The 12,571-nt window shown below is 36.1% G+C and overlaps 1 protein-coding gene across 3 annotated transcripts in view; it reads left to right on the top strand.

The window, feature by feature from the left end:
• Positions 1 to 12,571, top strand: part of Rps6ka6 (ribosomal protein S6 kinase A6) — a 185,737-nt gene that overhangs the window by 4,034 nt on the left and 169,132 nt on the right. For 2 of the 3 annotated variants that reach the window (XM_076562740.1, XM_076562742.1), the window contains exons 1-2: positions 3,253 to 3,389; positions 4,332 to 4,409. The gene's annotated coding sequence lies outside the window, so the exon portion shown is untranslated. Of the gene's footprint in view, positions 1 to 3,252; positions 3,390 to 4,331; positions 4,410 to 12,571 lie in introns of those variants that run through there. The other variant, XM_076562741.1, reaches the window with a different exon arrangement.

The raw sequence follows: 12,571 nt of genomic DNA on the forward strand, positions 1-12,571 counted from the left end.
AGAAAAGCAGACAGGCTTGGGTTGCCTAGCAAAATAGCAATTTGAACACAGTGACTCACACATCATAGCAAAGGTTGGGGCAAATGAAAATCACTGATATATTTTCTTGTGTTCTGAGTTCCATTTCAGTGGAAGCAATTTGAAAACAAATGAAATGGTTGAGTGTAAGCCACCCTGACTCTTAATGCACAAATGCTATTCAAAATGTCCACTGTTTTCCTCAGAGGAAATAGAAGCAAAAATCTTAACTTTTTGATATCTTGAGTTTAAACATTTGACCAAAGCTCTTGGAAAATATTCGATGAGGAAAGGTTACATTTAAGTACTACTGTGAACCTACCTTAAGAGTAAAGATTACCTACAGACAGTGCCTGAATTGTACCATTGGAAAGGATTAGGAAGGTCCTTTGTTTTAATCACTGACAACTCTGTAAATGAATCACTGAGCTTGGCAGCTTATACCTGCAATCCCAGCATTCAGGATGCTGAGGCAGAAGGATTGTCATGAGTTCAAGGCCAGCCAGGGGTACAGTAAATTGTAGGCTACCCTAAGCTACAGTGTGATTTTTTAAAAAAATAATCTAAAAAGAAAGAAAGAAAATTAATTTTAAGAACCTACCTAAGAGTCGGATATTTAATGTAAAGAAGGAAAGTAAAATGTCTTATAGGATACAAGAATCCCACATGGAACTGCACCCAGGTAGGACCCACTGCCCATGGAATGGCTTGTGTGGTTGAGGCGCACAGAGAGTTTTTCCTCTCTTGTGGATTTCATTTATCTCTATGCTTTACTGAATGCTCAGAACAGAGGGAGACTTACCATCACTAAGGACTGGGAGCACAGCCCAGAGCTTAGAATGCTTACCTGTCATGTTCATGCCCCCCAAGTTTGATCTCTGGCCCTGTATTTTAAAAAAATGGCTGGAGGAGAGAATCCTAGCAGCACTCAAAAAAAAGCACAGTAATAATTTTCCTTAAAAGTGGATATGTTTTCTACACTTTTATACTTTTTATTTCCCTTATTCTGTTTGTTAACCCCATCCCCAACCACGGAGGCATCTAAAACACCTTCCTTAATCACTTGGTTGTTACACAATTTCTCAATATATGAATTAGAGATCCTTTATTACAAGTATCAGAACTTCTATACGCACAAGAAACAAATAAACAAACAATAATAACAAAAACAAGGCTTAAGAATGTTTAATAACTGATTATAGGTCATCTGCATAGGAAGTGATAATTTGGGTGTATGTACCCCTACCTGCAGCTCTCTCCATAATGGCATGTTGTCCCTGAAGGAAACCAGATCTGCTTTGCATCTGGATCACTTTATGATGTTTAATGAAATGGTTGAGCTAAATTGTTTATAGAACTGTTCTACCTGTAGGACTAAATAGCTCAACATTGTAAGAAATAATTCATTTTTTCTTTTATTGGAAATAAAAGACTTTTTTCTTTACCTTTCATTTTGTATTAGAGAATCAGAAGTTATTACCCTTCTACTTATTTCTTGTGAACTCAGCAAAGATATCAACAGAAATTAAAGACCCTTTTTTTTTTTTTTTTTTTTTTTTGGTTTTTCGAGACAGGGTTTCTCTGTGTAGCTTTGCGCCTTTCCTGTGACTCACTTGGTAGCCCAGGCTGGCCTCGAACTCACAGAGATCTGCCTGGCTCTGCCTCCCGAGTGCTGGGATTAAAGGCGTGCGCCACCACCGCCTGGCCTAAAGACACTTTTTAAAGATAAATAACTTTAAGCAGGGGCAGCTGGAAAGACAGCTCAGAAGTTTAGAGCACAAGCTGCTTTTTCTGAGGTTCTGAGTTCAATTCCCAGCAACCAAATGGTGGCTCAAAGCCATCTATAATGAGATCTGGTGCCCTCTTCTGGAGTGTAGGTGAACATGCAGGCAGAACTGTATACATACATAAAGTTTTTTTTTTTTTTAAACTACAAACACTAAGGGATTTTATTACACACTAATAAATGTATATTATTATTATTATCACTATTATTATTATACTATATTATATTATTACTTAAGTTTCTCTTGGTTTCACATTTCTAACCACAGTGCTTGTTACGTGGCAAAGTCCTAGGAACTTAACTTAACCTGTGGCTAAATGTCCTTTCTTGGGGAACAAAATATAGTGAAGCAAAAAATCCTAGAACATAATTCCCTGAAGGAGCTCTTATCTCATATACATTAGAATGACATTATTTATTGTGAGGTGACTCTGATAGAAATGGCCAAGAAATTTTTTGTGAGTTTAATGAATTTTGGTAGAGTCACCAAACTGACAATTTCTGAGCCTTTGCTCAGGGAGAGCCATTATGGCTCACCAGTCCAATTTGTTGGAAAAGAAAAGTCAAAACTGCAAAACTTTATACATTCTTTCTAGTTATTCATCCCTATATTGAGGCAACTGAACTCTGTGAGAGTAGTTTCTTTACTAATCCCAAACCAATGGGTGATATATTGGAATTTTATCAGCAAAGAGGCAGCAAGTTATTATCTAAGTCTTCTCTTGGTCACACATTTCTAATCACGGTGCTTGTTACCTGCCAAGGTCCTAGGAATCCAACTTTCTCCATAGTTAAAGGCTCTTCATCGGGGAGCAAAAAAAAAGTTGTGAGGCAAAAAAATCCTAGAATGTATGTCCCCGAAGGAGCTCTGATATTATCTCATCAATCTCCCTTATTTTATCAACAAAAATACTGAGCTCTAGAGAGCTCATACCAAGTTATTAAAAAAATTGGTCTTCACAGCTTTTTCTCCTTCCACCTCATCTTCCTGTCCCTAATCATCTTCCATTACTTGCTCCTTTTTCCAACATATTCCACAAACCCAGATGGCCAGCCCAAAACCTTCCGTCTGGAAGGACCTTGTTCCTAGCGTTTTTCTCAATACCATCCCCACCCCCACCCACTCTCCTTCCTCCCAAACAAAAATCTAAGTTTCCTGGGATTTATTCCATGCTCGTAGAACCTTGTTGCAAGAAAACCTGCTAAAACTCATCTGGGAAACTAATGTTAATGGTGTGAACTGGTTAATGTGTTACTGCTTCCAGGAATGATATTTGCATTTTAACAGAGACTGGGAATTTTAGATAGCCTAGTAAGGAGTATAATTCTGGGTGGGATGTCCCTTTGTCCTGAAGTCACAAGATAGAGCTCTTCATTGTACCTTGGGCTAACATTGTCACCCAGAGGATTTGTCAGTCTGGTAAATTAGTATATAGCTGTATGCGAAAGGCTTTGGATGCCTTTTTTTTTTAAAGCACCACCTGTTTAAAAACAGTCTAAAGCGAAAGCTCCCCTGAAACGGGCTCTGCACTTCATGAAGAGTCATTTGTGTGAGCACCAAGACCTCCAGTGGATCCTGTCGCAGGTTAGACACCAAGTCAAACTCATTTTTTTTTTCTCTTATATGACAAATTACTTTAACTAAAAAGCCATTTGCCTATTGGTTCTCAATCCTTTCCAGTTTTATTTAATCTCTCATAGCCGCTAATTTGTATATGACTTAGTTTTGCCTTTCGCCGTTCCTCTCTCTCTCTCTCTCTCTCTCTCTCTCTCTCTCTCTCTCTCTCTCTCTCTCTCTCTCTCTGATTTCTTTTCCTTTTTCTTCTGTTTTTTTTCCACTCTTTCTCCTACCAGGCACCTCAAGCACAGAGAAGCTGCTGACAAATTGGCTTTGAAAGACTATCAAGAAACCCCACTTTTCAAACGGAAAATTCTAACACCTTGTGTAAGGCAGAGTCACGGTCCTGTCTTCTAGGAAAATGCAATGGATATGGTTATACACCCTCCATTTATGGGTTCTGCATTACTGGATTAAACTGATTGCTCACTGAATTTTTTTTTGTTTTTTTTGTTTGTTTGTTTGTTTGTTTTCAAGACAGGGTTTCTCTGTGTAGCTTAGCACCTTTCCTGGAACTCACTTTGTAGACCAGGCTGGCCTCGAACTCACAGAGATCTGCCTGGCTCTGCCCCCCAAGTGCTGGGATTAAAGGCATGCGCCACCACTGCCCGGCTGAAAATGTATTTTTAATTGAATCTGTACTGAACATGTATTTACTATTTTCTTGTCATTGTTTTCTAAACAATACAGTATAATAACCATTTATAGAGAATTTACATATTAGGTATTATAAGTAATCTAGAGATGTTTTAAAGTATATGGGATGATACTTGCAGGTTAATTGCAAATATAGTACTTTTATATAGGAGACTAAAGTGTTCGTATATTTTATTATAAGGTATTTCTTTTATGTTTAAATTTTAAAATGTCACTTTCCTCCTCTGTACAATATTTCTTTTTCTTTTTCAGTGCTGGAGTCAGAGTTAGGATCTTGTCCATTCTGAGAAAGTGCTCTACCAACTGAGATACACTCAGGCCAGTTCTCAGGTAATCTTATTTCAAGTTCACCATGTTTGTTATTTTTAATTTTTTTTATTATCGCATGTCAAAATAGGACGTCAATGTGTAGTCCTGGATGGTCTTGAACTTACATAAATTGCCTTGCCACTGCCTCATATGCTACCATGTCCAACTATTATATGTTTTTTGATACGTTGTTCTGCAAACAGGGCTTTTGTTTTCCAGTACCAAGTGCCCGGAATAAATATCTCCTCACTCACTCACACTCCTGCAGCAAATACTGTGTTGTAGTCAAAGCATTAGAACTGAGCTAAGGAGCTAGCTAGTTGATGTACAAATTCCCAGTCTCTACCTTTGCAAGAGTTTCTTATTTGGGGGGTCTGGAATGGAGCTCTGAAAAAAAATGCATTATAATAAAACATCCACCAACTCCTATGACACTGATCTCGGAGTTATACTTTCTTTTTACACTCTATCTCATGATACAGCCCAAGCTGGCACAGAATTCAAGATCTTCCAGCCTCAGCTTCCTTGGTGTTTGGATTATAAGTATGTGCTATCATGTGTGGCTTCCTGTGTGGGTTGTGATAGACTTAAATACCAAGTGTTTTGAAAGGTTTAGTGCATTGTAAAAATGCCCCAACCCAACAAACTGAGTACCTAGTCAAATGATCTTTCTTATTATTTTGGCATGAGTTCTATATGAAGTAATGGAATTATGAGGGCCAGCACCTACATATTTCTATGCCTATTGATATCATTCACTATGGGCAATGAATAGAATTTTATCACATGCTCTCATACATGGAAATTCAACTGATAAAGGTAGAAGATGTCTTCAATATAATCTACTAATGTCATTTATCTTCACAATAGAGAAACTGTGGCTTAGAAGAGGTAAGTGACTTAGCAAAAACAGTAAGTATCTAAGCAGGACTAGTGCTTAGGTCTTGATTTTCTGCAAACTGAGTGCTCCATAGGTCAATCTCATTTCTTCCTTAACTCCTATGTATTTTCATTGATTTCTATCAATTTGAGAGTGTTTTATGAAGTTAAGTGTGCTCAAACAGGTTAAGCTATCGTTAAGGAGGCAGACAAGCAGGAGGAAGACAAAGAATAAAATCATTACAAATCCACTGTAGCACAAGTTACCATCAGGGCACTTTGCAATATCCAATGTTAGGACCTGTTAGATTTTGGCTTGTAAATTAGACTATAATTTTAAAATTTTTAGACTTTATATTATCCCCATTAAATTTACACAAACATCCTCAAATGATCACATAGTTTCAGCAAAAAATATAACCAGGTATAGTGAAACTGATACTCTTGATACTTAAAGTATTTTGAGCAAAATAATTTAACAGTTCTTATGATTAAAACCAAAGACAAAGCTGGGCAGTGGTGGCGCACGCCTTTAGTCCCAACACTTCAGGAGGCAGAGGCAGGCAGATCCCTGAGTTTGAGGCTGCCCTGGTCTACAGAGCAAGTACCAGCACAGTCAGGTTTATACATAAAAACCTTCTCTAAAAAACCAAAAACCAAAACAAAAAAAAGACAATAAATTATTTTAATAAGCAAATAATACCCAACCACTTATTTAAAGTTAAATCACACAGAACAGTACTCTGTGCCTGTATTTAATTATGCAGTAGATGGAACAATTATTTACCTTTACTTTTGCAACAGCTTCTGAAAAATATTTTTTTTTCAAATATTGGATACTAGCAATGCACTCATAGACCTTTCAGAAGCTATTGCAAAAGTAAAGGTAAATAATTGTTCTATCTCTTAAACATCCTTATGTCTTCTGTAATCTAAGTTACATTGACCACTAGCTGTTTTCCTTATTTTGGTCTTTACTGCTTAAGAGATTTTCAGCTGCATATAATTCTTATAAACTATAATAAATACATTAATTTATTTAAACTTTAATACATATTACAAAGTGCCCAACTATCTGCTAGTTACTATGAGGTTGAAAAGCAAGCTGTATCACTTATACCATTCCAGCAATTTGTCACTTGCAACATGCTGTAACACCTGTCATCTCATTTGACTTTCTTTGTTTTGTCTTTTATCCCAAATGTATTTTCGACAAAATAGGCATTATTCTCATTTTAGATATTAAAAAGGAGGACATGAGAAAGATGAGGTTAAGAACTATAATTCATTATTATTTGTTTATCAAACATAACTCTGACACTAAAGAAGTGGTCTGACACCAATGGAGAGGTTCTTGTCTTTCCATCCTAGTCACAGAGCTGCTCCTTTTTCCTTCATAATCAATATTACTTTGTCCCAAGCCTGTGACCCAGTCCCTTAAGGCACCTTGCTCTTTGATAATGAATCTCTCTAAGGTGTTGGTGTTAATAAGTGTTAATGAACGAAAGCATTGCCCTCTCTGGGAACACAATTTACATTTTAACTGGAACTTTTAGAGAACAGCATTTGATCCTGATCATATCAGCCCCTGGACAAAACTTTGAAAACCTCCTCATTGTCAAACAAGTTAATTTTAAAAGCATCAACCCTGTGGGACAAAGTCCCCGCAATTTGCCCCTAATCTAAACTGGCTAAAGCCTTTCTCCCAGAAATCTAGCTGGTGTGTCCAGCAAACTGGACTCTTCCCTTTGCCCACATAATCCCACTAGGTTAAAACTTCTCCTCCCCTTAAATGCTTCTCTAATCTCTTCCCCTCCTTTAGCGTTGGCGCTATTGTCAGCCAATCTTTGAAGGACTTTAGATTAGTTGGTAGAGGATTAGGGGAGGAACTGAAGCAAGCAGCAGGATGAGGAGTGTCCATCCAACTAAGAATGTGGAAGAGTTTCCATGGGAATCGGGGAGATGGAAAGGTTTTAATCATAAGCCTTGCCAGTTTCATAGTCTTGGCAAAGGCTATGAATGGAAATGTTATGTCTAGTAATGCTGGTTAGAAAGCTTTGTTCTGCAAGCAGCCTGCCCTGGCAGAGAGGGATCCTGAGAATCGGAGCCTCAGCAATGTAAAACTATCAAGAATAACCATAGTGCTCAGAAAATAGAGATCTCTAGAGTTTAGAAGTTAAATGATGTGTCCAAAGTCACGTAGCTAGCGAAGCTGCAGTAGAACCAGGACTTACCTCATAGTTTACTGCTCTGGAAGTTTCCAAAGAGAACTTTGTCCTGTGAAGATATACCTTGTCTGTGTACCTTTGGTCATCTGCCTTCATCTAGCTTTTATCCCTGCCCTAGAGTTTATCTATAACTACTCCTTAATCATTGTACTCTTAGCAATTCTCCTTAAATGGCATTCTTTCCACTCCTGGACACAATAAGAAATTCTGAATTCACCTTCTTAATGTACTTCAGTGCTACTTAAAAGTGATTTATTTATCTAGTTAATGCACCCATTTAAGTCTCTAGGGAGTCAGACTTTTAATATCTCCCTTTGTTTTCTAGGTCCCAATAAGACTATGACGTTTTAGGGACTACCATGTAGTAATAGAGTTTGTTAGTACATGGCAGATCTTTAATTGGAATTTTACAGCTCTTACCTCTAGCCTTCTAATACACTTTCTTTCTTTGTGGGGGTTAGTGACCTTCATAATAATCACACATTAATTGGGGAGATAGGAATGTCTGATGAATAGCCAAAGTAAAAACATAGAATTAAAAGCAGATTTCATAATCATGAATTACTAATTTTATGCTTCAGTTTTACATAATATATCTTGATGCCCTGACATAAAAGATGAAGAAAATAATACTCTTACATCTTTGTACTTTCTTCCATCATTTTATGATTGTGTGATATTTTCACACTTGCTTCTGTTATATATAATATGTGCACAAGTAACCACAATACATATCATTTACAATTTTATCAAGTTATGTTACCTTTATAGCCTGCTGTGTAACCATAAACCCTACAGTTTATTCTTGAGGCTATAATTAAGCAGAATAAATATTCACTACCAATATTTTCTCTATAGTTGACACATTCTTCTTTTCTGTTGATTAGTCACTCATCCTTAACTATGTTAATGACATATTTAATCATCCAGTAATTATTTTTTCTCCCCCAAGGAGGATTCAGGGTTGTTACAAATTCTGAGAGTTATTTCAGGCTTTAAATTGCCTACTAAATCGAATGTAGGGACTTTCATCTATAAGCCAAGCAGTTAGTAAACTGAGGAACGAGGACAGTGATTTTGAGGCCAGCCTGGTTTACATAGTAAGACTGTCTTAAAAACAACAACAAAAAAAAACAGAGTAAGAAAGAAAGAAAACTACAAAATGAGAAATAAAAGAAGTAAAGAAGTAAGGGTGGAGGGAAAGAAGGAAGGAAGAAATTGCTAGTGAGATGGTTCAGTGGGCACTTGCTGCAAAAATGTGGCCACCTGAGTTCCATACCTGAAACCCAGATAAAGGTGAAAGGAAAGTACTCCACAAGTTGTCCTTTCACCTCCATTCATGTGCACAGCAGCACACATTTCCATACACAGACATCATAAACAGTCATAGTCACACCACAGAACTACTACCACTTATACTGAAATTTACATAATCAAACAACTTGACTAGTACTTTTGGTTCACCCTATGTTTTATAGATTCTTCTCTTTTGCCTTCTGATATTAGCTGTATGTGAAAGGATGCAACATATCTGATATCAGGTAGTTTTTCTTTTGTGTACACAACTTGCTTTCTGTTTTTAGCTGTCTTCTTTAACATTTAATGATGCAATTAGGAGTCTACTTTTTCAGTTAATATATCAAATTTACTTGAAATACAGAGTATAGCCTTTAGATTTGCAAATCAAATTCTTGCATTAGTTTAGGAATTTTTGTTGTTAATTTTTCTAATGCTTTATTTCATTTGTAGACATTATTCTCTTTTATAGTGTACTTATGAGATCATCTTTGTTATTCCTCTGTATCATTTTCTCTTTAAGTATATTTCTTTGTCATTGTTCTCTGCACTTACTGTGATTATAATAGAATTTTCTTCTATTTAATTAATTTAATTTTATTGAGATCCTCATTTCTTCTAGCTTATTAATATTCAAATATTAATTTTCCTCAATTTTTTACTCTAGCATTATGAAGATTTCTGTAGAAGATATTGCTTTCAATTCCTTCAATTATATACCTAGAAATGGTATTTCTGACTCATATGTTAACTGAAAATATTATGCTTGGAAAACTGTCTTTTAAAAGTAAGACATATAGAAGCATCCTGAGATAAGGAGACTATAGAGGATAGTAGCCACATTCATAGTCCCTTTGTATTATAGTTTATTTGTAAGTCTTGTATTTGTTTCATATACAATTTAAAGACAAATGCAAATAGGAATCACAATCAATGTTCAAGAGTATATACAGAAAGGTTAAATACATACAAAAATTAAATCCACGTAAGGGAGAAGAATGGAGCTAGAGCTGAACAGGAGCTGGAAATGGAGTAGAGCATTGCTAATGTTCAGTTTTCAAAGTTAATTTGGTACCAATTCAAACTAGTTTATTATAAATTTACTGTGTTAACTATAATCCCCATGGTAACTACTAAAATATCTGTAACATATACAGAAAAGAAAATGAAGAGTAAATCAAAAGGGTATACTATAAAATATTAATCAAAGACAAAAATATAATAGGAAGCCGGGCGGTGGTGGCGCACACCTTTAATCCCAGCACTGGGGAGGCAGAGCCAGGCGGATCTCTGTGAGTTCGAGGCCAGCCTGGGCTACCAAGTGAGCTCCAGGAAAGGCGCAAAGCTACGCAGAGAAACCCTGTCTCGAAAAACCAAAGGAAAAAAAATATAATAGGAACACACACACAAACTGGTATAAACAAAGGGGAAGGGAGAGGTAGTTTTCTTCAAGAATGTGCCCCCCCAATAGTTAGTCTCTTCTAGAATTTCCCTAAACCCATATGGGCATATGGGCAGCACTAATTGGACTTAGAAGATTATAAAAAAGAGGACATGAAGTTGGGAAAGAATCATGATTGGAGGCATTTAGGAGGAGTAGAGGGGGAGACTGTGGGATAGATATAATCAAAATACATTGTATACATATATGAAATTCTTAATGAAAAAATAAAACTATATTTAATAGCAAAAATGGCAGAAGCCCGTAAATATTGCTGACATTTACCTGTAAATAGATTATACAATTAAAAGATAAATATTGGCATAAAAGCAAGAAATCTGTGATCCATCTATATGCTACCTACAAGATACTTTTCTTTGGGGACAGGATTTCACTTTATAGCCCTGGCTTGCCTGAAAATCTCTATGTATTCCAGGCTAGCCTAAAACTTATGGCAACTCTCCTGCTTCTGCTTTCTAAATGCTGGGATTACATGTGTGCACCCTTATACCTAGTTAGATACTTACTATAGCTCTAAAGACAGAAGTAGATTGAAAGTGAAAAACTGTAAAGACATTCCTTTCAAATAGCAATGGGAGAAGCTGTTTATATTAATATCAGTCAAAACAAACTTAAAACTAAAGATAAAAGTCAAATTTAAAAATTCACAATTACATGGATATGAAACACTTCACAATTACAAAGCAAACATTTTAAAAACAGATCATGGATCAAAAAATAAATCAATATGCAAATTCAAAAATACTTTAGTAACAATAATCAAAATGCAAAACATCATTCCAAATGTATATAGGGCATTGTGAAAATAGCACTTTGAGAGAAATCTGTACCTATAAATTACTATATTACAAAATCGAGAAAGGGAGTCAGTGCAGGGTCTCACACCTGTTCTCTAGTTACTTGTGAGGGTCACAAATTGCAGAGTTTGACACCAGCTTGGGTAGTACAGTGAGGCCCCATTTTTTAAAAAATGAAGATAGATTACAAATCAACAGCCTAACTTTATACCTTAAGGAACTTAAAGGAGACCACGCTAAACTTAAAGCCAGTAGATGAAAGGAAATACATACTATGGCAGAGATAAATGAAATAGAGAAAAGAAGCTACTTGTAATTCAATTGTGAGGTGAAGAGAGGGAATACATTTTTGAGTTACTTTGTTATCAGAACTGTACACACAATAATTCCATTTATTGAAGAAAGCAACCTCATGAAATAAGTATGTCATCACCATTTTACAAAGGAAGAAATCATGGCTCAAAAAGGCTTAAAAAATTGTCCAACATCAGACAGTAACTTGTCAAACCAAATTTAAATCTAGGTATGTCTGAGTCAAAAGCTGTTTTTTTTTAAGCTGGTGGCTCAGAGGATACTAGATGTAGGTATCAAGAAAGAGAAAGAAATTCAGAGGCATCTATCTCCCTCTAGGGATGGTGATGATGATGATGATGATGATGATGATGATGATGATGATGATGATGATAAAAATAAACCCAGGGTATTGTGCATGTACACTCTACTACTTAGCTCCATTTCCACACTTCTCCTTAGATTTTTTTCCTAAGTGACTGAACAGACAGTAGTGTTTAATAATTAATATTGAGAAGTCAGAACAAGCTGATGTAGCAAAGGAAACTCATTTAATTCAGGACATTTGGAGACTGCGGTGCCAGAAAAACACCTAAGTAGAGATGTCTGGTATTTGAAAGTACATCTAATATTTTTGAGACAGGGTCTCATGAAGTTCAGGCTGGTCTTGACTTTCAGATCCCACTACCTTTACCTTTCAAATACTGAATCACAGATATGTGTCATCATGCCTGGTTTTTGTCAGAAAGTTTTAGATCACCATGTGACAAGTGATTTACAAATATGCATTCATTGAAGTAAGGAGAGAAATAAAGACTGAAGATTCATCAGTGTGGAGGTGATTCATAATGTTGCGAATGTAAAGATCTTACAAAGGAAGACTTTACTAGATTTAGCTAAGTGCTTAGACTTGGACAAGTACTCTGAAGTCTCATGCTTAGATTCCTAGAACAACACTGTTATTATTGACAGTCAGTAAGAATAATAATATACTCCATGAATTGTAACACAGTACTCATTACATCACTCAGGAAGCTGCCACAGGAAAGTAAAAGTTGCAGGCCAGCCTTAGCTACACAAAAAGACCCTGTTTCCAGAAACCCATACCAGACAAACAGAAACAGGAGTACTTTATATTTATAATTGCCCTTATGGATTGTAACATGCCTTCCTCACTTTATCAGGAACTGGCTTTGAACAAAAGATAAATGAATTGGGATTGGCATTTCA

Source organism: Peromyscus maniculatus, chromosome X, assembly GCF_049852395.1.
Source record: "Peromyscus maniculatus bairdii isolate BWxNUB_F1_BW_parent chromosome X, HU_Pman_BW_mat_3.1, whole genome shotgun sequence".
NCBI classification, from domain to species: domain Eukaryota; kingdom Metazoa; phylum Chordata; class Mammalia; order Rodentia; family Cricetidae; genus Peromyscus; species Peromyscus maniculatus.